The 24,058-nt window shown below is 39.2% G+C and overlaps 1 long non-coding RNA gene across 1 annotated transcript; it reads right to left on the bottom strand.

Moving 5' to 3' along the window:
- Window positions 1–705: 705 nt before the first annotated feature.
- LOC141582611 (uncharacterized) lies at window positions 706–23,757 on the bottom strand. The gene is made up of 3 exons (XR_012515482.1): window positions 23,572–23,757; window positions 2,912–3,054; window positions 706–1,056 (listed from the first exon to the last, which is right to left on the bottom strand). It is a non-coding gene; the product is annotated as an uncharacterized LOC141582611 (long non-coding RNA).
- Window positions 23,758–24,058: the final 301 nt, after the last annotated feature.

Here is a 24,058-nt window from a genome sequence, read left to right as displayed (position 1 = left end):
AGCCTCTCAAAGGTTCTGTTTTCTCATGTCTAATATGGGACAGTAGGGATACCGAAAAGATAAGTTCTAAGAGGGAAGTTTATAGCAATAAACACCAACATCAAAAAAAGAAGACCTCAAATAACATAGTATTACATTTCAATAAATTAGAAAAAGAACAGACTAAGCCCAAAGTTTAGTAGAAAGAAGGAAATAAGAAAGATCAAAGCAGAAATAAATGGCATAGACACTAGAAAAACAGTAGAAAAAAAAAAACAGTAAAACTAAGAGTGGCTTTTTAAAAAGATAAAATTTTAAAAAGACTCAAATAAATTAAATCAGAAATGAAATAGGAGACATTACAACTGATACCACAAAATACAAAGGATTGTAAAAGACAACCGTAAACAATTGTACACCAACAAATTGGATAACCTTGAAGAAATGAGTAAGTTCCTAGACACACAACCTACCAAGACTGAATCAGGAAAAAATAGAAAATCTGAACAGATCAATAATGAGTAAGGGCTTTAAATCCATAATAAAAAGAATCCTATCAAAGAAAAGCCCAGAATCTGATGGCTTCACTACTGAATTCTACCCAGCAATTAAAGGATTAAACCAATTCTCAAACTCTTCTAAAAGCTTGAAGAAGAAAGAATAAAATGAGACAATAATCACTAGTTTGCATGGTTGTTCTGAGGTTTAGAGATAATATGTGTAAACACCTAACATAATGTCTGGTTTCCAGTGAGTGCTTATCAAATGGTATTCTCATGAACCTAAAAAAAATGCACATTTCAGCCTGGCATGGTGGTTCATGTACATAATCCCAGCACTTTGGGAGGTCAAGGTGGGTGGATCGCTTGAGCCTGGGAGTTCAAGACCTGCCTGGACAATGTGACAAAACCCCATCTATACAAACAATACAAAACTTAGCCAGGTCTGGTTGCACACACCTGTGGTCCTAGCTACTTGAGAGGCTGAGGTAGGAGGATCACTTGAGCCCAGAAGGTTGAGGCTGCAGTGAGCTGTCTTCAGGGCACTGCACTCCAACCTGAGCAACAGAATAAGACCCTGTCTCAACAAAAAAAAAGAAAAAAGAAAGAAAGAAAAAAAGAAAAAAAAAACAGTTTCAATTAAAAGAATAATATATGTAAAGAACACATTCACTTTTCAAAATTTGAAATTATATACATAAATTATGTAGGTCACTCTTACCAATGACTCTGCTGAAGAGAAATTGTTTAATACCAAAATACCTTATACTAAACTTTGCTTTCACCATCAATCTAACTTGCTCATAAATCGTAGCAATAAAGCCTGCCTCCACGTTGAGTCCGAATCTCTAAGCTCCAGGAGTCAATGGATAATTTTGTCTTTCATCTTCCTTTGGGTTCCAGTTTACAAATATTTTCATTAAACATTTAATCACTTTGCAATGAAGTTACTATTTCTCTGTTCAATGCCCAATTTAAGGCTAAACAAGTGGAAAGATTTAATGTAATTCTTGTCTCATAAAATATGTAGGGTTGGAATTAATCCCTAAATTACCTGTACGAATATATAACTTTAGGAAGACACACTAAGTAAAAAGCAATTCCTTTTGTGCTGTTTTGTAAAGTTGAAGGCAGAAAAACAGCTTCTGTTCAGAGCAGGCCCCCAGTGAATTAAGGTTAAAAGGATTTGCCCTTGCAGGACCCCAGGTCTCTAATTGGGGCCTTCAATTCCTGTAATCCAGAAGGATTGAGACCAGACGCTTCTAGATTATTGCCAAAGCCCACAGGTGACTCAAAAGGAAAAAACAATTAGTGCCCCAAAAACCCTTCAGCTAGAAAAGAGGTATTTAATGAAACCTGAAGCAGGCCCAGCCAGGGCAAGCTTCTTAGTGAATATTCAGCCATTAGCAAAAGAGAAAAAAAATCTATGTATTTCCCTGTTCGGTTTTAATTTCCCTGAATATCTGAGGTTTTTTTTTTCTTGGGTAATTAATTTGCTACTTTAAAGAGACTATAGGGTGATTAGAACCACATTTAAGAAAGATAGTTTTCTCTGCAGTGCCATAATCTTTAATAAAAATAAAAATAAAACATATCACATAAAGAATTCAAATTCCATACACTTTTATTCTTGGAACACATAAGCCTGTGTGAAGAATCTAAAATCTTACAAACTCATTGAACTGCAAGAACAATTCAAGCAGGAAAGATTAGTGTGGAAGGAAGGTTCTAGAAGCTAGGCTCCAAATGCACCACGGTTCTCAATCTGGGCTGCACACTGGAATCATATGAGGAATTTTTAAAAAATACCAATGCCGGGTACCCACCCCTGAAGATTGTGATGTAAGTGGTCTGGGACATTAAGGACATTAAGAGTTTTAAAAACTCCCCAGGCAGTTCTAAAGTGCAACTAAGGCTGAGAACGACTTCTCTAAAGAAAAGTCAACAGGAGGATTGAAAACAATTGTCTATTCCACTCAGGACCAGTTGCATGATTTTCAAGGCCCAGTGCAAAATGAAAATATGGGTCTCCTCGTTTCAAAATTACTAAGACTTCAAGATGAGAAGAGGCAAGCATTAAACCAAGCGTGAGGTTCCTCTACAGGGCCCTGTCTGACTGCACAAGTCACAGGCTGTGAAACCGCCCTCGATTCCACTCTTTACTAAACCAAACTTTTATTTTTTAGGAAGTAGTGAAGTAGTTTCTTTGGAATGGCGAGGAAATATGTCATCTTCTCAATGTGGTATTCACTGTTATCTCTAACAAGTAACTAATCTCTGAGCAATATCATTGTCTATTTAAACAGCCTGATTTGCATTGAAAGGTCCCTCACTCTGTCAAGATGAATACAAGGAAGAACTATAGAATGATTTTGTAGAGACATTTGGGAATTTCACTTCATAACCTCCTCTACAATGAAAAAAAAACTTACCTATGAAATATTAACTCTGAACGAAGACTTCTTGGTCTAGAAAATAAAACAAGCGGCTGGACACAGCAGCTCATGCCTGTGATTCCAACACTGAGAGGCCAAGGTGGGTGGATCGCCTGGGCAATAGAGGAAGACCCCCGTCACTACAAAAAAAAAAAAATGCAAAAATTAGTGGATGTGGTGAAGCATGCTTGTAGTCCTAGCTAATCAGGAGGCTGAGGTGGGAGGATCACATTATCCAGTCACTGCACTCCAGCCTGGGTAACAGAGTAAACTGTGCCCCAAAAATAAATAAATAAACACAAAAAACAAAAATTCTTGAGTATGGAATAGTCTGTTTTAAAAACTTACTAATTCTCACATCTCTGTCCCATGCATCTGGCAATTATCACACTACAAATTTTATTAGCCAACATCTATAGTAAAGATTCAAACTTTCAAGCCTGCATTTGTTTAATAAATTGTTCTAATCTGTTTACAAAGAGATACAGTATCTGTTTACCAGTTTGTATAGTCCTTATCTATTTACCAATATTTATAGCATATTAAATATTATTATAATTTCAGGGAAAATCTGATATCAAATAGTGTAGAAACTCCCTAATTGCAAATTTTGTCATCTAGTCTTTTAAGGTTAAAGGATCCTTTTTTCCTCTCTTCCACATTATACGATGTTAGGAGAGCCCCCTGGTGGCCAAAGTAAAATTCTAATTTCAGAAAATTTAAATAAATGGAGCACCACGCCCTCCCTCTCCTCACCCAGTTTATCCTCTTAGTATCACTGTTCTTGGAACTACTAGGGGAAGATTTGAGATTATATTAGAGAGAATTAGAAAAAAGCTGTGAAAAACAGACTTTGACTTGGGAGGAAAAAAGAGTCAGATTTCTAGTTAGATAGATCTCAGATGCCCAATCACCACAACACACACACACACACACACACACACACACACACACACCCTCAGCCTCTACCCAATGCTTCTAATCCTTCACTTCTCATTTTCATTTTGCATTGCTCCACTGTCTGAGATCCATTAGGTTGAAATGAACCAGAAATTCAGGGGATCAGAGCCCAGCAATCTGTGTTTTAATAAGCCCACCAGGGCATTCTGATGCATGCCAAAGTTTGAGAAATACTGATTTCCAACATTAGCTCTTCTGATGAAATGAGAGATTTCATTTCAGAGGCACACAATCTAAATGTGCATAAGTGATTCAAGGAGTTTGTTACAAATCCAGATAGATTTGCAGGCCCCCCCTCTCCCTCGGATATTTTGATTCAGCAGGTCTAGAGTAGGTTCCAGAAATCTGTATTTAACAAGCACCACTGAGGATTCCAATGCAAGCTGTTGGAAGGACCATACTTCCTAACTCTGATATAATCAGTGGGGCACGTAATTCTAGAGCACAAAGCACATTGGGAATATGTTAGACTTGAATGGGAAACCACAGGTGGGAAGCATTTAAGATAGCATGGGAGTCCTGCATCCTGGGAGAAGGGTGCAGAAAAGAAAGTGGGCACTGTACAAATAGAAATTGTTCTTGCTTTAAAATGTTTTGCCTTGGTTTGGTTCTGCCTCATAAAAGCAAAAGACTCTACTTCCTTCTCACCTCTATTACTGCATGGCTCCTTTCTCCAAGCCCCAGAAATCAGACTACAGTTATTGTGAAAGTCATTATGGTTTAATTGAGCTTTTGTTGACTAGTCAGAAAAACTAACTGTCATACATGATCATTTTTGTGGAAATGTGTTCCTATAAAACAAATATTTAAAAGAAACTTTTGGAACATAACCCATTTGTAAGTTGGGGTTTGGCTGATTTTATTTAATTTTTCATAATTTTGTCTCGAACTTATGCATATGCCAAATAGTGATTAGGAAACAGTTTTACAGAGAGTGTCTGCCAAATTAAAGTTTAATTGGATTTAAACTTTAGAATAGGTAATTACTAATATATATAACCCTAAGTGTTACTGAATACATGGTAGTCTTTTTATTGCTTGCTGTCGTCCCACAACATACAATAAAAGGTAGCTGCATACATTAATGCATAGAGTATGCATTATATACCTATATGAACATTGCATAAATCTCTAATGCACAATGTATTATATAATTGTCTCATATGCATATATTACAGGTACTTTATATAATATAGAAAGCATATGTATAACCAATTTAGGAACAAGCAGTATCATGAGATGTTACGTGGCAGTACATTCTATTTTTATGAACTTGGCACTGAAGAGATTAGAAATATATGAACATTGAGTCCAACTATTCACACAACTATTCAAAACAGTATTTGGGGGATAAACATATGTTCAAAACCTCCCCCCGAAAAATATTCCAAAACTTCAATGCCAAGCGAAACCGTGATCAAATGCTAGATTCTGAACAGCAAATACGATCTGTGGATTCTAAAGTAGATCAGATAAGAGTGGACCAAGCTAAAGCCACTCCTTCACCTGCCCTGCAAAAAATAATTTAAAGCATCCTATCCCCAAGGGGGAGAAATTCATATTATTCTAAAACAGCAACCCAGAATGATTAGCCTGAAATACTTCCTCTATGTGCTACATGTAGAACTCTAATTTTTTACCTCCTCTTATAAACCTGCTTCCCACAATAATTCCGAGGAGGAAGATAAGAAGAGATCCCTCCAACTAGCCTGGCCTTTCCCTGTTTAGGGAGAAGGTGGTTGTGGCTCAATAGGAAGAAACCCTATATTCCTGATCTACCTGGCCAACCCAACCCATCCACCCCTGGGGAGGTTTCTGGCAACCCCTTTTCTTTTGGACTGAATCCAGCTAACACCCCATGTGAGAAACAACTGCTGCTTTACGCTGATCACACCCCTTAGCATTCCCAGCTTAGGTTCTGTTCTGAGTGTTAAGGGTCCCCAGGTGGATATTTTATCATGGAATCTGCATTTTTTCCCTTGGTCTTTTGAAACATCCATAAACACCTAATAACTTTTCTTACCAGAAATACTACAGCAATTGTTTAAAAAAAGAAAAACCCAACAATCTCTAATGCAATTTAGTGCTTTGGGACTCCCTCTCCTGCCTCCATTGCCCCCTTCCAAAAAAAGCCTTTCAAGAGCCAAGACTATGCCAAAAATTTGTCAGTCCAATCAAACAAAACAAAAACTCAGGGCGTTTAGGTAGCAAATACCGTATTTCTCAAGAACACTTTCAGGAAAGCTGTGACAACTTTCAGCAAAAGCAAAAGCACTCCAAAAGTAGATGTACCCGGGAATTAAAAACCCTCTAAGGTCAAGGAGGGTAAAGACCTAGAACTCAGCTTTTCAGCATAAGCCAAAAGATGACAATCTCCACCGCTTCTGAGTGGCGGCTAGTTCTTGCTGCAGAGCAGCAGCACCACCTCGTGTGCAAAAGTGTTTTGTTTTGTTTCCTCAAGAATCAACTAGAAGCCTACACTGTCTGCGTTCTGAGTTACAGAGTCTTTGCCAGATTTTCAGAAGAAGGTGCAGACAGAGAAAGACCTAAACTGGCCAGAGGGGCAAAATCTTGGGAATTTTCTGTAAGCACTATGTCCAGTATAGTCTTTAGCATGTTGTAACGATTTGTTTACTCACTTGGCAGCGCGTTGACCCTGAACTCCCAGAAAGAAGAGACTTTGTTCCATCTTTTTATTCCCAGAGTATCCCAGCCTTTGGCACAGAGTTGGCACATGGTAGAGATTTAACAAATATCTGATACATGTAAAGAACTCAGTAGAATTTTTAGATGGGAAAACAAATTAGATCTAACATCAATACTAAATGTTTTTCTGCAAATAGCTCTGCAGGTTACGTTATAAAATTTACCTTTAGAATTTGACCAATTACAAGAAACGAAACCAAGTTTGAAACACAAAAGTACATTGATGTGTCTGGAAACTTCAATGAAAAATTAAGTGATTTCTAATTGACTTGCCTGAACGATGAATTATGAAAGCAAGCATTTCTGGAAATAGGTAATAAAGACCTAATACTCAAACCAACTTGCTGGAATTATCCTACACCTAAATACATGTCACATATCAGTATACCTTTAGAAACAATTTGGGCAATCTTACAGCGATAAAACAATCTAAGAGCACTTACAACTACTCAGCTTCTTTCTAGGAGTCCTATGTAATGCTCAAACGTTCAGAAAATAAATAAAACTGAATTATTAAAAGCTACCCAATGTGGAGTTTTGCCTGATACAACAAAAAAATTACAGGCAATTCACACACATCCTTCATCTATCAAGAACCACAGCAGTGAATTCAGCAAGCCAAGAAAACTTTAACAAAATTACACAGGCCTCAGCGTCCAAGAGCAGTCTCTCCATCCAAACCTCTTACAAATTCCAAGGCCAGGGAACAGTGTGACTAATCCTAATGAAAATAAAAACCAGCTGCCTGAAGCACTATAATAAGTATATATAAACATCTGAGAACAATGTGATTTAGGTAGGGATAGAACAAAGTACAGAACATAGCGGTAGTATGGAGAGGTCAGTTTGGGAATAACCCCAGCCTGCTTCTGACTCTCGAAGTTCTGCTTTAACAACAGTTCTAAGAAACTAGTCTCTGATGTACTGATTTCTGACCAAAAAAATCTTCAAAGGGGACAATCATTCCTATTTGGATTCAATAATAAAAATCATGTAGGTGGCAACATTAATAAAGCCCTGATGACTGAAATAGCTACACCAAAGTCCTGGGGGAGAAGGGTATATATTTCATCTTGGATGAAAATCACAGTTTTCATCTGTTTAACATACTCTTAGTCCATAAAGTATATGAGATTTAAATGGTGGCCCTCTGTGCTTCTAACATAATGAAGATTTTCCTTCTTAAAGGTGCCAATTAAATCTTAGAAAATAGATATCATTTTAGATTTCAAGAGGAAGAAAATAAAAAGGAAATATTAAGTCTTGGAAAACAGTTGTGTCTGAAAATTTAATTTTTTATAATGGGCATTTATACATTCACAATGAGGTATCACAACGAAAAAAGGCAGTGCTAAGATACCTGGTAACACCAGCAATACCAACCTAAAATAAATACTCAGAGCTCCAACAACAGCTGTGGGGAAACTTTGTGTCTATTTTCTCTTAATATTTGCAAATTGAGGGCACACTAGAATTGCTAAGGTGCTATGTGGACATTTGTGTTTGTTAATTGTCAGAGCAGCCTCAGGAAGTACATTGAAATAGCTAACCCCCTCCTTTTTCAGATGAGGATGTCAAGACACAGGGAATTTAGAAACCATCAGGATTACACCAGGCATGACCAAAACTGGCAGGGGTAGCCCATGTTTCAGTCAATTTGAGGGTCTTTCATGTATCTGGCACTCTGCTAGGCACTGTGAGATGAAAATATCATATCACAATCCCTTCCCACAAGCTTCAGAATTTATCTGGGAAGAAAAGATACACTTATTAAACACGTATGAGTAAGAAGGCATGATACACACTTTCAAAGCACTTCCAATCTCTGTGTCTCTGTAGGTACAGCTGCACTTTGTCACCACCATCAGAATGAAACAGGACTGATTGTCCAGATGAAACAGCAGAACTGAAAGTTGAGGCATTTACACGGCTCCTGATTAAATCTGCTTAAGAGCAAAGAAATTCCTTCAGCACTCAATCGGTTTCAGAGAATAATGATATTCTCTAGCTCCATAGTTCCTAAATGTGTGTACATAAGGAACCGTAAGGGTTCTATTAATGTCTGTTAAGAGATTGCTATAGGCTAGGCTGTGTTAAGTTATATATATATATATATATATATATATATATATATATATATATATACACACACATATATATCTCCTAATTTAATCCTCATTACAGACAAGAAACTGAGAGTTAACTTGCCAGAAGTCACTGCTAGGAAGTGGTGACATCAGGACTAGAAGACAGGCGTTAGACCCCAGAGCCCATGTTCACAGTGCAGTAGGTCTCCACCCTGGCTGTATATTGTACATTTGTATCACCTTGGGAGCTTTAAAAAAAACTTGGCTGGGCATGGTGGCTCATGCCTGTAATCCCAACAGTTTAGGAGGCCAAGGCAGGATGATCGCTTGAGGCAGGAGTTCAAGATCAGTCCAGAAAACAAAGTAAGACTCCTCCAACCTCCATCTACACAGAAAAAAAAAGAAAGAGAGAAAGAAAGAAAAAATTAGCTGAGTATGGTGGCATACACCTGTAGTCCCAGCTATTCAGGAGGCTGAAGTGGAAAGATTGCTTGAGCCCGGGAGGTTGAGGCTGCAGTGAGCCATGATACTGTCACTGCAATCCAGCCTGGGTGACTCAGCAAGACTCTGTCTCAAAAATAAAATAAAATAAAATAAAACTGTGCCAGTTTCTACACCAAACCCAAACAATCAGAATCTCTGGGAATAAAGTCAGAGTACTGGTTATTGTTTTAAGTCCTGCCCAGTGACTTCCAATGTGCAGCCAGCTCTGAAACCACAGCTATTTCATGCACTCAGAGACTCTGGAATAGGGGTCTGGTATCATTAAACAATCAGCCCAGGTGATTCTAATACATGGAATCCATAGTCAGAGTTTGAGAAAAACTTGTCTAGAGCAGTGGCTTGCAAACTCTAGCATGCATCAAAATTACCTAGACGGCTTACTGAACTGGTGTGCTGGGCCAACCTTCAGAACTGCTGATTCAGGAAGAAAAGGGTGGGGCCTAAAATATGCATTTCTAATAAATCCCCAGGTGATGCTGATGATGCTGGTACTGGAGACCACACTTTGAGAATTATTTTGATTTTCTGAAACATCACAGAGTGAAAAGACAGGTAGATAAATGATCATTTCAGTATCTATGTGTGTATCTTTATTATACATTTACAGGAATTTGTTTATTCTTTCTTTCTTTCTTTTCTTTTTTCTTTTTTTTTTTTTTTTTTTTTTTTTTTTGAGATGAAGTTTTGCTCTAGTCACCCAGGTTGGAGTGCAATGGCTCAATCTTGGCTCACTGAAACCTCCCCTCCGGGGTTCAAGTGATTCTCCTGCCTTAGCCTCCGGAGTAGTGGGGAATATAAGTATGCACCACCATGCCCAATTAATTTTTGTATTTTTAGTAGAGATGGGGTTTCATCATGTTGGCCAGTCTGGTCTTGAACTCCTGACCTCAAGTGATCCACTCGCCTTGGCCTCCCAAAATATTGGGATTTCAGACGTGAGCCACCACACCCCACCTATTCTTTTCTTTGATAAACATGTGTAAGCTTTCCCAGTGTATCAACCATTATACTAAACTTTGGGATTTGAATATGTATCCTGCTCTCAAGGAGCTTATAGCCCAGAATCATAATTACATGTTATAACTAAAGGAAATAAGAGTCTATGGGAACCCAAAGATGGGAATGTCTGGCTGGGTGGGGGGCAATGGTTCATCCCTGTAATCCCAGCACTTTGAGAGGCTGAGGTAGGGGGGAAATCATTTGAGGCCAGAAGTTCAAGACCAGCCTTGGAAGCATAGTGAGACCCTGTCTCTACAAAAAATAAAAATGAAATTAGCTGGGTGTAGTGGTACCTGTAGTCCTAGCTACTCAGAATGCTCAGGCAGGGGAATCACTTGGGCCCAGGGGTTTGAGGCTACAGTGAGCTATGATTGCACTGCTGCACTCCAACCTGGGTGACTAAGTAAGACCCTGCCTCTAAAAAAAAATCAGGGGGGCATACTCAACTATGCACAAAGTATAGTCTTTTGTAGATGACAAGTTAGGAAAGAGCTCAGGTAAGAGAAGACTAGGTGTGAGCTAAGGCAGTATCAGTGAATATAAAGGAAAAAAACAGACATGTTAGATTTCATGGAGGTAAAATCAACAACAAATAGGATGTAAGGCTTAGCATGACTCCCAGGTTTCTGGCTTGGGTGACCAGTAGACCATGCAGCTTTCACAAAGATAGTAAAAACAGGAGGAAGAGTAAGTTTGAGAAGTAACAGTGGTTAACACTTACAGGGCAATATGCATTAGGCACTACAATGCCAAATATCTTACATGCATGAGCTCTTCTTTTTTTTTTCTTAGACGGAGTCTTGCTCTGTCACCCAGACTGGAATGCAGTGGCATGATCTCGGCTCACTACAACCTCCCCATCCCAGTTTCAATCAATTCTCCTGCTTCAGCCTCCTGAGTAGTTGGGACTACAGATGCATGCCACCATGCCCAGCTAAGTGTTTGTATTTTTAGTAGAGACGGGGTTTCACTGTCTTAGCTAGGATGGTCTCAATCTCCTGACCTCGTGCTTCCCCCACCTCAGCCTCTGAACATGCTGGGATTACAGGCATGAGCCACCACACCTGGCCAATCTCTTTTAATCTACAAAAGAATTTCAGCAGTAAATATAATTATTCTCATTTTACAGATGAGGAAACCAAAATTACGGATGCGGAGTAATTTGTACAGGTTACACAGAGAGTAAGTGGCAGAGCCAAGATTTCAAGCTAGGTCCATTTGACTGCACCAGGGGTCAGCAAACTTTTTCTGTAAAGGACGGCATAGTGAATATTTTAGGCTTTGCAGACCATACAATCTGTTTCAACTACTTCTCTCTGCTATTGTAAGAAAGCTATAACCAAAGATAAACAATAACAAAAAGCAGAGTGGGATCGTGTTATAATGAAACTTTCCTAATAAATGATGAATTTGAATTTCATATAATTTTCATGTGTCATGAAATATTATCATTCGTTTGATTTTTCTAGCCTTTTAAAAATGTGAAAACCATTTTTACTTTGCAAGCCTTACAGAAAACAGGCAGAATGCCAGATTTGACCTATGGGCCTCAGTTTGGTAACCTCTGAACTATACAATACTACTGAAAAAGATTACTTTCCGTTTTGGACTGTTGTGTTCAGAATACCTGTGGACTGTCCAGGTGGAAATGTCCTGCTGACAACTGCATCAGTGAATGAGGAGTTTGGAAGAGAGATTTGGCTTAGAGACCTGAATTTAGGAATCATTCACATGAAGATGGCAAAATACAGCGCAAGGCAAAGAGAGCATGAAAAGAACAGAATAAAACTATGGATGACTCCAAAATTAAGAGGATAGGAGAGATGTAAAAACAAGAAGGGGAGGCTAAGAAGGATCAGAGAGATAAGAGAAGAACTAGAAGGCAATATTATCATGGGCGCCAAAGAAAGAGTCACAAAGAGAGTAGAAGTGGCCAGCAAGGGCAAATGCACCTGAGAGATCAAGAAAGACCTGAGAACCATGAAGATTACAATGGATTTGGCAACCAGGAGGTCAATGGTTGCCTTTGTCAGAGCAATTTCAGGAAAGTGGTAGAACTGATGTTTTATTGTAGTGGATTCTAAAGCAAACGTGAGATGGAAAGGGAGAAAACAGGTACAATTTATTTTTTTAGCAGCTTAGTAGTGAATGAAAGAAATAAATGAGGTAACTAGGCAGACACTTAGCTAATCTGGATCCCAGAAAAAGGCATCCTGAAGGCAACTCCTTCTTGTTCATTCCCACAAGCTATTTGCCTCTCTTGAGTCATGGGGCTGCTAGGACCTTCAGGCAACTGGGTATAGATGAGGCTACGGCTACACGGGGTCACAGTAGAACAACATGATGTGGTGTTTCCTTCCCAGTAAAATGAACTCGTTAAATGAACATGTTCCCCAATGGCCTCAATTATGTGTGCAGGCTGATAGAGGTGAATACTGGAGAGAGCTTGTCATTCGGCAAACTATGGCTTCCGGTAATGATCAACCTTGACTCCATGTGTGAATACGCTCATCTCCCTGTTCCACAAAAGCCAGGAGAGAGCTAATGGTAGGCCTATGTCTTCCCTGACTTCTAAGCTAGCAGGGTACAGGAATGGCAGGCAGCAGAAGGCCTCCTCCAGCATCTCTACTCTACAGGCCTCTACAGCATCAACTACCAGGTCAAAGACCCCTTTGCCTTGCTTCTGTGCCATTTGAGACACACCGTTTGAGACACAGCAGGCCTGGTGCAGCAGTGTGTGCCAGTAATCCCAATACTTCGGGTGGCTGAGTTGGGAGGATCACTTAAGCTCAGGAGTTTGAGACCAGCCTGGGCAATATGGCAAAAATCCTGTTTCTACAAATACAAAAAATTAGCTGGGCATGGCGGCCTACGCCTGTAGTACCAGCTACTTGGGAGACTGAGGTGGGAGGAATGCTTGAACCCAGGAGGTCAAGGCTGCAGTGAGCCAAGATTGCGCCACGGCACTCCAGCCTAGGCAACAAAATGAGACTCTGTCTTAGGAGGGGAAAAAAAAATAGCAAGAAGATCTAAGCTCTAAATGAGCCAGAGAGAAAAATAATATCTTACCTAAGGTTGTCCACTAGCCAGAAAGTGGTGGAACAGGTAGAATGATTAGAATGCAAGCCCAGCTAGGTTCAGTGGCTCACGCCTATAATCCCAGCACTTTGGGAGGTCAAGGCAGTCATATGGGTTAATCCCAAGAGTTCAAGACTATCCTGGGAAACATGGCAAAACTCCATCTTTACAAAAAAAACACAAATTACAGGGTGTGGCAGCATGCATCTATAGTCTTAGCTACTCGGGAGGTTGAGGTAGGAGGATCTCCTGAGTCCAGGAGGTTGATGCTGCAGTGAGCCGTAAGTCTGCCACTGCACTCCAGCCTGGGTGACAGAGCGAGACTCTGTCTCAGGGAAAAAAATGTAGGGGGGGAAAGTAGGCAAGCCCAGTGAAACAGAACTGCTCCTGGAGGAAGCAGCTGAACACCTGAATAAATAATAATAAGAGCACTTAAGACATCATAATGCAGCACCTACCTCTCTGAGAGATGAAAGATGAGAGAGAATATAGATACTGATTAGGTCATATATGTGAGGTGGGCTGTTAAAGGAACATGTTCCCCAATGGCCTCAATTATGTGTGCAGGCTGATACATTAGCTTGAGAGGGAATAATGATGGGATAGGACACATGAGGAGCTGCTAGAAGAAATTACACTATTATGCAGATCAACCTCTACAAATATATTATCTCCAGCTTCCACTGGGTCTTCCTAAGTGTGTTATTTTTCACCAGCAGTACTCAGCAGCAAGGGCATAGATACAGAGAAGGTGGATGTATGGAGTGAGATTTGCAGTGAAAATGTTTGGGATTTGCAGTGAGAAAGGGTTAAGTATGCTTATCTCATGCTTCTAGGCCAATATTTTTCAAGTCCTATATTATAACTCATCAAATCAATTTAGTGAGTCACATCCAGTCCTTTTTTAAAAATGAAGCTAACGCCGGGCGCGGTGGCTCACACCTGTAATTCCAGCACTTTGGGAGGCCAAGGCAGATAGGTCACCTGAGGTCGGGAGTTCGAGATCAACATGGAGAAACCCAATCTCTACCAAAAGTACAAAATTATCCGAGTGTGGTGGTGCATTTCTGTAATCCCAGGCTGAGGCAGGAGAATCACTTGAACCCAAGAGGTGGAGGTTGCCATAAGCCAAGACTGTGTCACTGCACTCCATTCTGGGCAACAAGAGTGAAACTCCATCTCAAAAAAAAAAAAAAAAAAAAAAAAAAAGAAGCTAAATTAAATGGAACAGAAAATAACTGAATCACATTTAGCAACTTTTGTCTCAGTTAAATACACACACACACACACACACACACACACACACGTTATATATTAAGTTGTAATGTGAAAGGTAATTTTTCTTATGGAATATGTTTAAAAAGTTTGAAAACCACTTTTCTAGGCCATATAGACAAGGAAGTTGTGTTGTCAGAGTGTCTGGCAAATATTCTGGTTTCCCTTTTGCCGGGTACATGGTAGAATTGTACTTCTTTGTTTTCCTTGAAGTTAGGCATGGCCAGGTAACCTGCTTTGACAAGTGAAAAGTGAGCAGAAGAGATATGTGTCTAGCTTCAAGAGCTAGTGCACTGATAGCCACATCGCTTTTGCTTTGTCACTGCATTAGGCAATGTTCCAGATGTCACTGCTCCATCAGCCTTAGTCCCAAAACAAGGAGACATGAAACACAGCCTTCAGCCAATCCACAATAAATATGTAATAGAGGTAACAAATAAACCTTTATTACCATAAACCATTATGATTCGGGGTTTACTTATTACTGCAACATAACTTAGCCTATACTGCCTGATAGAGAAGTCAAGTCTAGAAGGACATGATTCAAGAGAAAATGGAAGAATCAAAAAACATTTTACACATAGGTACTCAATATGCCCTGATAGTCTGTGAAAAAATAGATGGCAGGTAATTGAGTGCTAACAATACAATTATAATGAAAAAATAGAGAGACAAGAAATAGAACTGTTGATAGAAGCCCTGAATTGGAATTCAACCTGCTCCTTTGGAAGATGAATTGAAAGATGTGCAGAGGAAAGAAAGCTCATTCAGTGAATGGAAAACAGGATGAGCCAAGGATGGGCACAGAAATGAGACTCCGTCTCTCCAGAACAGGTTGTTCACGTTAGAATAGAAGGAAATAAAACTGTAAAAGGTGGGTAAGATCCAATTTTATTTTTAAACCAGAACATTTATTGGGTGACTAGTCATTGAAATTCTTTTTTTTTTTTTTTTTTTTTTTTGAGATGGAGTCTTGCACTGTCACCCAGGCTGGAGTGCAGTGGCATCACCTCAGTTCACTGTAACCTCTGCCTCCTGGGTTCAAGAGATTCTCCTGCCTCAGCCTCCTGAGTAGCTAGGATTAAAGGTGTCCATCATCACACCGAGTTAATTTTTTGTATTTTTAGTAGAGACAGGGTTTCACCATTTGGCCGGGCTGGTCTCGAACTCCTGACCTTTTAATTTGCCCACCTCAGCCTTCCAAAGTGCTGGGATTACCGACATAAGCCATCAAGCCCAGCCAAATCATTGAAATTCTTAAGATGAACTGCATGCTGCAACAGTTGCCCTCTTTGGTTTAGGTGTTTTTCCTTCACAGAATCAATACTTGAATCTACAGTACACAATTTTTAGGTGCCTCATTCGACCAGTCCCGGTGCTATTTTGTCTTTTAGCCTTGGCACCTCAGTTACACTTCTTCTTGCACTTGGCAGGGTAGCCACGTTTGCCACAGGTTGACTTCTGAAGGTGGTAGACCTTGAAGCTGCAGCAGTGGCACAACATGTGCATCTTATTGTGACACTTTCCAAACAATGACATTCCCTTCATCATATCGCTTCTGTGGTCGACACCAAAGAGATGGGAAGAGCAGATCCAATTTTAATGGAATCTTCAAAGTTATGCAGAAATGTTTATAATTAAAATATGTAAAGCCCCTCGTGCAATGCCTACTTATAATTGAACCTTTGGCTAATATTAGTTGCTGTTGTGTTGCTGTTATTGTTGATGTTATTGAACAATGAAGAGCCATAGGAGATGTCTAGGAGTTGTGCCACAAAAGCAGTGCTCTGTAAACTAATTTGGCTGTTGGGCACAGGATGGACTGAAGAGGGAATAACTGAAAATGAGAAAACTCCTGAGGCAGTGGTCTAGGAGTGAGGCAATGACAGAAGAAGAATGAATAAATTCTACTGCAACTAGTACTTTTTTTGTCTGTCTGCCATTTCTCCACATGACACCAAGTGGACACTCAAAAAAGCAAAATCTTCCCACATTAAGAATCAATAATGTAGGGCCAGTGGCATGCAACTGTAGTCCCAGCTACTCAGGAGGCTGAAGTGGGAGGATTGCTTGAACCCAGGAGTTCAAGGACAGCCTAGACAACTTAAAGGAGCATCATCTCTTAAATAAGAAAGAGAAAAAAAAAGAACAAGAGAAAGAACCTGTAAAAGTATAGTTCAATAATCCTATAAGGCATTTAGGGATTACTACAGCAGTCTCCAGGGTGATTTCTACCGCTTGTGCTTTTATGAAAAGTGAAATTAGGCAGCATAGGTACCATTTATCCAATCCTTAGCCTGCTCCCTTAGACCCTGGAACCCCCAGTGGTATTCACAGTAATACCTTGGAGGACATCTCCATTCTTCAGAAACACTACCATTGTGAATTCCACCTAATGCTATAGAATCTACCCAGATGCCAGGTGGGAATGAAGCCTGTAGCTTCTGAAAAGAAGTCAGAGCCAGTCAGTCTCATGGTAACTTTCCCTCCCTCACTTAGATGAAATTGCCTCCACTTGTGCATAGAAGACAAGAATTTCGACACGTCTGAGAACTTTAGTCAGTGGCACCAAGGCTGATTGGCCTTCTTTCAAAAATGTCTTAGCTGACTTCTACCAAGTAACTATATAATGCTGCAGATTAGAGCGAGTAACCTACAAACAATCCTTGTGGTTCTTAATGGCAGTGTTCATGAGGGTAATTTGGGCAGCTTCTAAAGTGCTTTATGTCTCAGTTTCTTGCTCTATGTAGCAGGAAAACAATCATAATCACTCACCGGGAAGACATAAGTCTTAACTAATGTTTGCAAACACCTTGACATCCTCTAATGAAAGTGCTACATCTAAATGACATATAATTAGAGACAGGCTTATACCTATGATCTTTGAGAGAAGAAACAAAGAAGAAATACTTTGCACACCTATTATTGCTGCTCATTTCATGATTAAATTCTTAACAAATACATATCACCATTCTAACTTTCTAGTTAGGAAAGCAAGTCTTTAATAGTTAAAGATAAAGCTTTAATTTAATTTAAGCCACTTAAATTATCACATCACCTTCTACTTCTACAGCCAAGGACATATCTTCCTCTTTTATCAGACCAGCAAATCTGGGATCCAATCCAACTTATTTAAACACAGCAGGCAGAAAAAAAAAAACCCAGACCCAAAAAGGTAAATGACTTGCCCAAGGTCAATCTAAACTTGGCCCCAGAAACTTTTATTACAATTTGACAACTCTAATTTTTTCTTTCTCAAAATAGTCTGAATTAACAAGTCACCAAAAAAGAATTTAAAAGGCAGAAGCGATTTTTTTTTTTGGTTGGGATATCAGGCTGATGTGAAATAGAAGTTATTCTCTATGCCAACCAGGGTAAAGACTCTTGAAACATCTTAATTAAGTGGATATGGGCCAAATATTTCTCTTCCAAAATATTTTAGTTTTGCAAGTAATGTCGCTTCCATGTCTGGAAAAGGGTATTTCCAAATGCATAGCAGATTTCTCATATTTTCTCTGGAAGACTTCCCCAAGCTGTTTCATAATAAGTGGCTTGCTACTAAAACCCATGATGGTCCCACAAAGCAAAACTATCACAAGACATTCCACTTCTTGGCCCCAGAGACTGCCACATATGGACAGGTCTAGTACCAAAGAATCCTCTTGAAAACTCCCACATTCTTACATTTAAATGCCCAATTTATGCATTCTTACATCAAAAAGAGATTTGTGAGAGGTGAAGCTATTTTCTTTAATCTCATTTGCTAATCAAAAAATGTGAAAGAGCTGTGATTTTGCTCTAAAAATACCATGATTTATAAGCAGTAGCTACTTAGATACTGACGATCATTTTCCTCCAAGGTAAATGTCCTAGCTATCTGTACGATAGCACATTTTACAATATCCTGGTAAGAATATTCCTAAGACGAGAATTAAGTTATAAGAATATTTACTTCATTTCAGTAGTTTTTAGTTAATTGCAGTATGAAACTTAAAGACACTAAAGTTATTTGTGTATAGTAATGTGGGTAATATCCTCCTGTTTAGTTATTTTGTTTTTATTTAGTTTATGGTATAGAAATATATTTTAATTGACTAATTCCCATTTTTTTCTAACAGAAAATTATAGTGGGTTTTTTTTGTTTGTTTGTTTGGGGAAGGGAGACTCTGGATAAAAAATTGCTCATTCCTAAAGAAAAATTAAGAAATTTCTCCCTTTATAATTCACACAATGTGTTTTTACTCAGTAAAATGAAATTAGCATTAATTTTATAAACACATTTACAGATTCCATTACTCAATACAATTTTTAAAAATCCTGATTAAATGGTATAATAATTCTGAAATATACAATTGGCTCTTTATTGTTTAATCCTGAGGTTGGCAGCACCAACCACAAAGCACAGTCACAGGCCAGACACTGTAACTTCATGCTCACTGTGAGAAGCATATGTAGAAAGCAAATCTGGTAATGAAAACCAGGTTTGGAATGCACGTGGTTCCTGATGGTGCTTTTCCAGAAAGGGTTGTATCATAATAGCAACATTTCTAAGGAGAGAAAATGGAGGAGAAAAGGAACAAAGAAACACCTTTGCACAAAGAAAAGCCGGGCACAGTGGCTGACACCTGTAATCCCAGCACTTTGGGAGGCCAAGGCGGGTGGATCACCTGAGGTCAGGAGTTCAAGACCAGCCTGACCAACATGGTGAAACCTCATGTTTACTAAAAATGCAAAAATTAGCCAGGCATGGTGGCACATGCCTATAATCACAACTACTCAGGAGGCTGAGGCAGGAGAATCACTTGAACCCAGGAGGCAGAGGTTCAGATCATGTCACTGCACTCCAGCCTGGATGACAGAGTAAGACTCCATCTCAAAAAAACAATAATAACAATAATAAAAGTACAAAAAGAATGCTATGCTCTGTAGGGGTCTGGTGAATCAAGACTCTGTATAATAGATGGCATAGATGTGCAGTTTTCCTCTTGGAAAACTTGATAGACCTCTGCCTTTCCCCAGTGACTATATGGGTATTACACACTTATGCCTGGGTACAAACTCCTATGCCATATCCACATGCTTTGTGACCTTGCTAAGCTATGTCACTGCTCTCTACCTCAGTGTTCTCATATGTACAGTGGGTTTATAATGACTTACCACCTAGTGTTAATGTAATGATTAAATAAAGTCATATATGCAAACATATATAACTTGAGTACTACCCAACATGTTAATAAGGATTTTATGTTTTAGCCATGTGTATTATTACTAACATTTCTACTTAAAAGCTAAACCAAGTTCAACTAAAGTGTCTTTATAGATGAAGAGAAACTAGTTGCTGGCATGCCAAATATAATTACTGATACCATTTCTATGCATATATGACATATATCCTCCTCATCACTTCAACTACATTCTCAACTTTTAGGGGATCACTTAGAGAACACAGACATGTGAAACAGACATAAATAGAACACAAGTCATCTGTGATCCGTACCTGACTGAGAGTCACATAGAGTGCTGGGGATGCAGAAAAGAGAGCAATTCTGTCTGATGGGAAGGAGTCAAGGAACACTTTACAGAGGAAGTGACATGTGAGCTCAATCTTAAAGCCACAGTGTTTGAAGCGCAGAAAGGTTGCAAGGCAAGAGTCTACTGCAGGACATGGGAACCACTCCTGCTGTGAAAGGAGCAAGAGAGGAGGGAAGGGAAATGAGAAGAAATGAGACTAGAAAGCCCGCCCATATGATAAAGAACTGTGCAAGAGAGGCAAATGTGATGAGGTAGGATGGTTCATTTTACGTGTTAATTTGACTCCTCCACAGGGCACCCAGACATTTGGTCAAACTGATTCTAGGTGTGTGTCTGTGAGGGTGTTTCTGGATAAGATTAACATTTGAATCAGTAAACTGAGTAAAGCAGACTACCCTTCCCAACAGGAGTGGGTCTCATCTAATCAACTGAAGGCCTGAATAGAACAAAAAGGCTGACCCTGAAGTGAATAGGGGGGAATTCCTCCTCCCTAACTGCCTGCAAGCTGAGACATCATTTTATTCCTGCCTTCAGACTCAGACTGAAACATCAACACTTCTTGGGTCCTGAGCATGCTGGTGTTTGCACTGGAACGACAAAGCCAGCCCTCCTGGGCCTCCAGTGTAGTGACTGCAGATCTCAGGACATCTTAGCCTTTATAATCACTTGAGCCAACTCCTCATAATCAATCTCTTTATATGTGTATATTCATATATGTTCACAACAGATAGATAGATAGATCTCCTATTTGGTCTGCTTCTCTAGAAAACCCAATGCATTAGGTAGGGGGTAGGGGGAGGAATATTCAAGTGTCCCTGTCCATGGCTGTCTCCCTCAGTTGCCTTTTGAGGACAATTCTGTGACTGCACATGGATGATTTTATGTGTTGCCAGGGCTAATAGGTAAAGGTCCAAAATTAAGGAAGAGAAAAGGGAGCAGAATGATTTACCAAAGTGGCAGCATGAATCCTCTCTTGAAGAAAAGACTCCACTAAGAGGCAGAAGAAAGAGGAGGAAAGAGAGGTGGGCAGAGTTTTGAGGAGCAGTTAAGTAAAAGAGATGAGGAGGAAAATGTAGCTTAGTATGTGACTTGGGAGAGAAAGCTGTGCAGAAGGATTTGGGGGAAGTTTTGCTGGGAGCTCTGGGGGAATAATTTGCCAAGAAATTCACTCTGTGCCCAGAAGACTCTAATGAACCCCAATACTGATGCTTGAAGTTAGATTTATGTTTATTTGAGGTGAATTACCATGCTGAGGGAGGCCTTTGGGGAGTAGTTGAAAGACACAGTTTTATATGACTTCTTCAAATAACACCCTTGAATTGTTCAAAATAAGCCCTTCAGAAAAAGTAAAAATAATTTAGAAAAGCCTAATCTTCATCAAAAAACTACTAGAACTGATAAACATATTCAGGAAAGTTACAGGATATAAAATCAATGTACAAAAATTAGTAGCATTTCTATATGCCAACAGTGAACATTCTGAGAAAGAAACCAAGAAAGTAATTCCATTTACAATAGTTGCAAATAAAATACCTAGAAATAAACTGAGCCAAAGTAAAAGATCTCTACAACAAAAAGGATAAAACATGGATGAAGGAAATTGAACAGGGGCTGGGCATGGTGGCTCATGCCTGTAACCCTAGCACTTTTGGAGGCCTAATCACTTGAGGTCAGGAGTTAGAGACAAGCCTGACCAACATGGAGAAACCTCATCTCTACTAAAAATACAAAATTAGCCAGGAATGATGGTGCATGTCTGTAATCCCAGCTACTCGGGAGGCTGAGGCAGGAGAATTGCTTGAACCCAGGAGGTGGAGGTTGTGGTGAACCAAGATCACATCAATGCACTCCAGCCTGGGCAACAAGAGCAAAACTCCATCTCAAAAAAAAAAAAAAAAAGAAAAAGAAAGAAAGAAAGAAAAGAAAAGAAATTGAAGAGGACACAAAGAATGGAAAGATATTCCATATTCAATTATTTGAAGAATCTATATTGTTAACATGTCCATACTACACAAAGCAATCTACATATTCAATGCAATCTCTAGCAAAATACCAATGACATTCTTCATAGAAATAGAAGAAATAATCCTAAAAGTTATATGGAGCCACAAGCCAAAGCAATTCTGAGCAAAAAGAACAAAGCTGGAGGCGTCACATTACATGATTTCAAATTATAATACAAACCTATAGTAACAAAAACAGCCTGATACTAGCATAAAAACAGATACATAGACCAATGAAAGGGAGTAGAGAACCCAGAAATAAATCCATGCATTTATTATTGCAATGAATTTGTACTTATTTGCACCATTTTCTCTAATCCTGAGTCAAAATCAAAAGGCATATTGATGACTACCAGCTATATTCTGTGAACAAAGAGATATGTGCCATTTCATTTACATCTCTTTTATTTGCCTAGCAATGCTCTTCCTTGCTGGTCACATAGGAATGCTCCATCAATACTTACCCCAAAACAAATTTTCCTGTATTTGTGTTCTACTGCTATGTGACAAATTACCACAAATTTAGTGGCTTTAAAAAACCACACACATTCACTAGTCTTGTAAAACAGTAAAAAACAAACAAAAAAACCCCCTTATTATCTTGTAGTTTCCATGGGTCAGGAGTTTAGGCACAGCTTGTGTGAATCCTCTGCTCAGGGTCTCACAAGGTTACATTTTCATCTGGAGGCTCAACTGGAAGAAGAATCTAAGCTCTTCCAGTTGTTGATAGACTTCATTTCCTTGTGACTGTATGATTGAGGGCCCTGACTTTTTGCTGGCAATTGACTGGGGTAATTGACTCCTTCAGGTCTTAGAGGCTGCCTAAAGGTCTTCAATACATGAGCTTTCTCAATATGGCTGTTTATTCATCCAGCAAGGGGAATCTCTAGCTCCAGTCTACTAAGATGAAGTCTGATATAATGTAACATAATTACAGGATGATGTTTCATCATCTTTATAACATAACATAACCTAATCACTGGAGTAACATTCCATCATCTTTTTACATTTTGTTGGAAGGAAACCATAAGTCTTGCCTACCCTTAAGGGGAGGGGATTGATTACACAAGAGTGTAAAAACTAGGAGATGGGAATCATTGGGGGTCACTTTGGCATCTATCTGACACAATCCATATTATACCATACAAATTGTCAACTAAATGAAAACTTTTCTATAGCAAGGGTTCATATAAAAGGCCTTAAACATTTCTCATTTGTATAGGTACATATCTAGATAGACAGATAGATAGAGAAATACATTGGCACACACACACACATACCATACACATACTATCACAGAGCTTAAGAGAAAGTGTATGAAGTTAGACACCTGGTGTCTCAAATATCTATGATAACTACTTAAAGGCTTAGCTACTTAAAACAATCATAATCTTATCTTGCTCATGAGTCTGTGGGTCAGTATTTGGACAGGCCACAGCAAAGCAGGCTAGCTTATCTCTTCCCTACCAGATGTCTGTGGGGCCAGGATGCCCAAGAAGGTATTATTACTCACATGTCTGCAGCCTCAGCTGGGACAGCTCAAATGGCTGGGGACTTGCTGGAACAGCCAACTGAGGTCATACTTGTGGGGCCTTGGTTCTTGTTGGCTGAAGTTCTCAGTTTCTACAATTTCTGTCCATGTGGCCTCTCCACGTAATTTCACTATGGGGTCTCTCCAGCAAGGGAGCTGGACATTTTCCATGGGGGCTGAACATCTAGAGGCAGAAAATAGAAGTAGACAATTTTCTTAAGGACTGGGCTTGGAAGTCCCAGAAAGTTAGTTCTACCACATTCTGCTGGTCAAAGACAATCTTAAAGCTTCCATTGTCTCTTTCATGTCTCCTTATACTGTCTATGTAAAAAGAAAATGCAATGTAGAATACAAGTAGTAATGGTGTGCGTACTTGTCTCATTTCTGATTTTAAAGGACCTATAAATGTTTCCCTATTTAACATGACATTTGCACTATGTATTTAATGAATATTTTTATCAGCATAAAG

The sequence above is a fragment of the Saimiri boliviensis genome, chromosome 2 (assembly GCF_048565385.1).
Source record: "Saimiri boliviensis isolate mSaiBol1 chromosome 2, mSaiBol1.pri, whole genome shotgun sequence".
Lineage (NCBI taxonomy): Eukaryota > Metazoa > Chordata > Mammalia > Primates > Cebidae > Saimiri > Saimiri boliviensis.
Note: the sequence above shows the minus strand (reverse complement) of the source record. Positions and strands in the feature narration are given on the sequence as shown.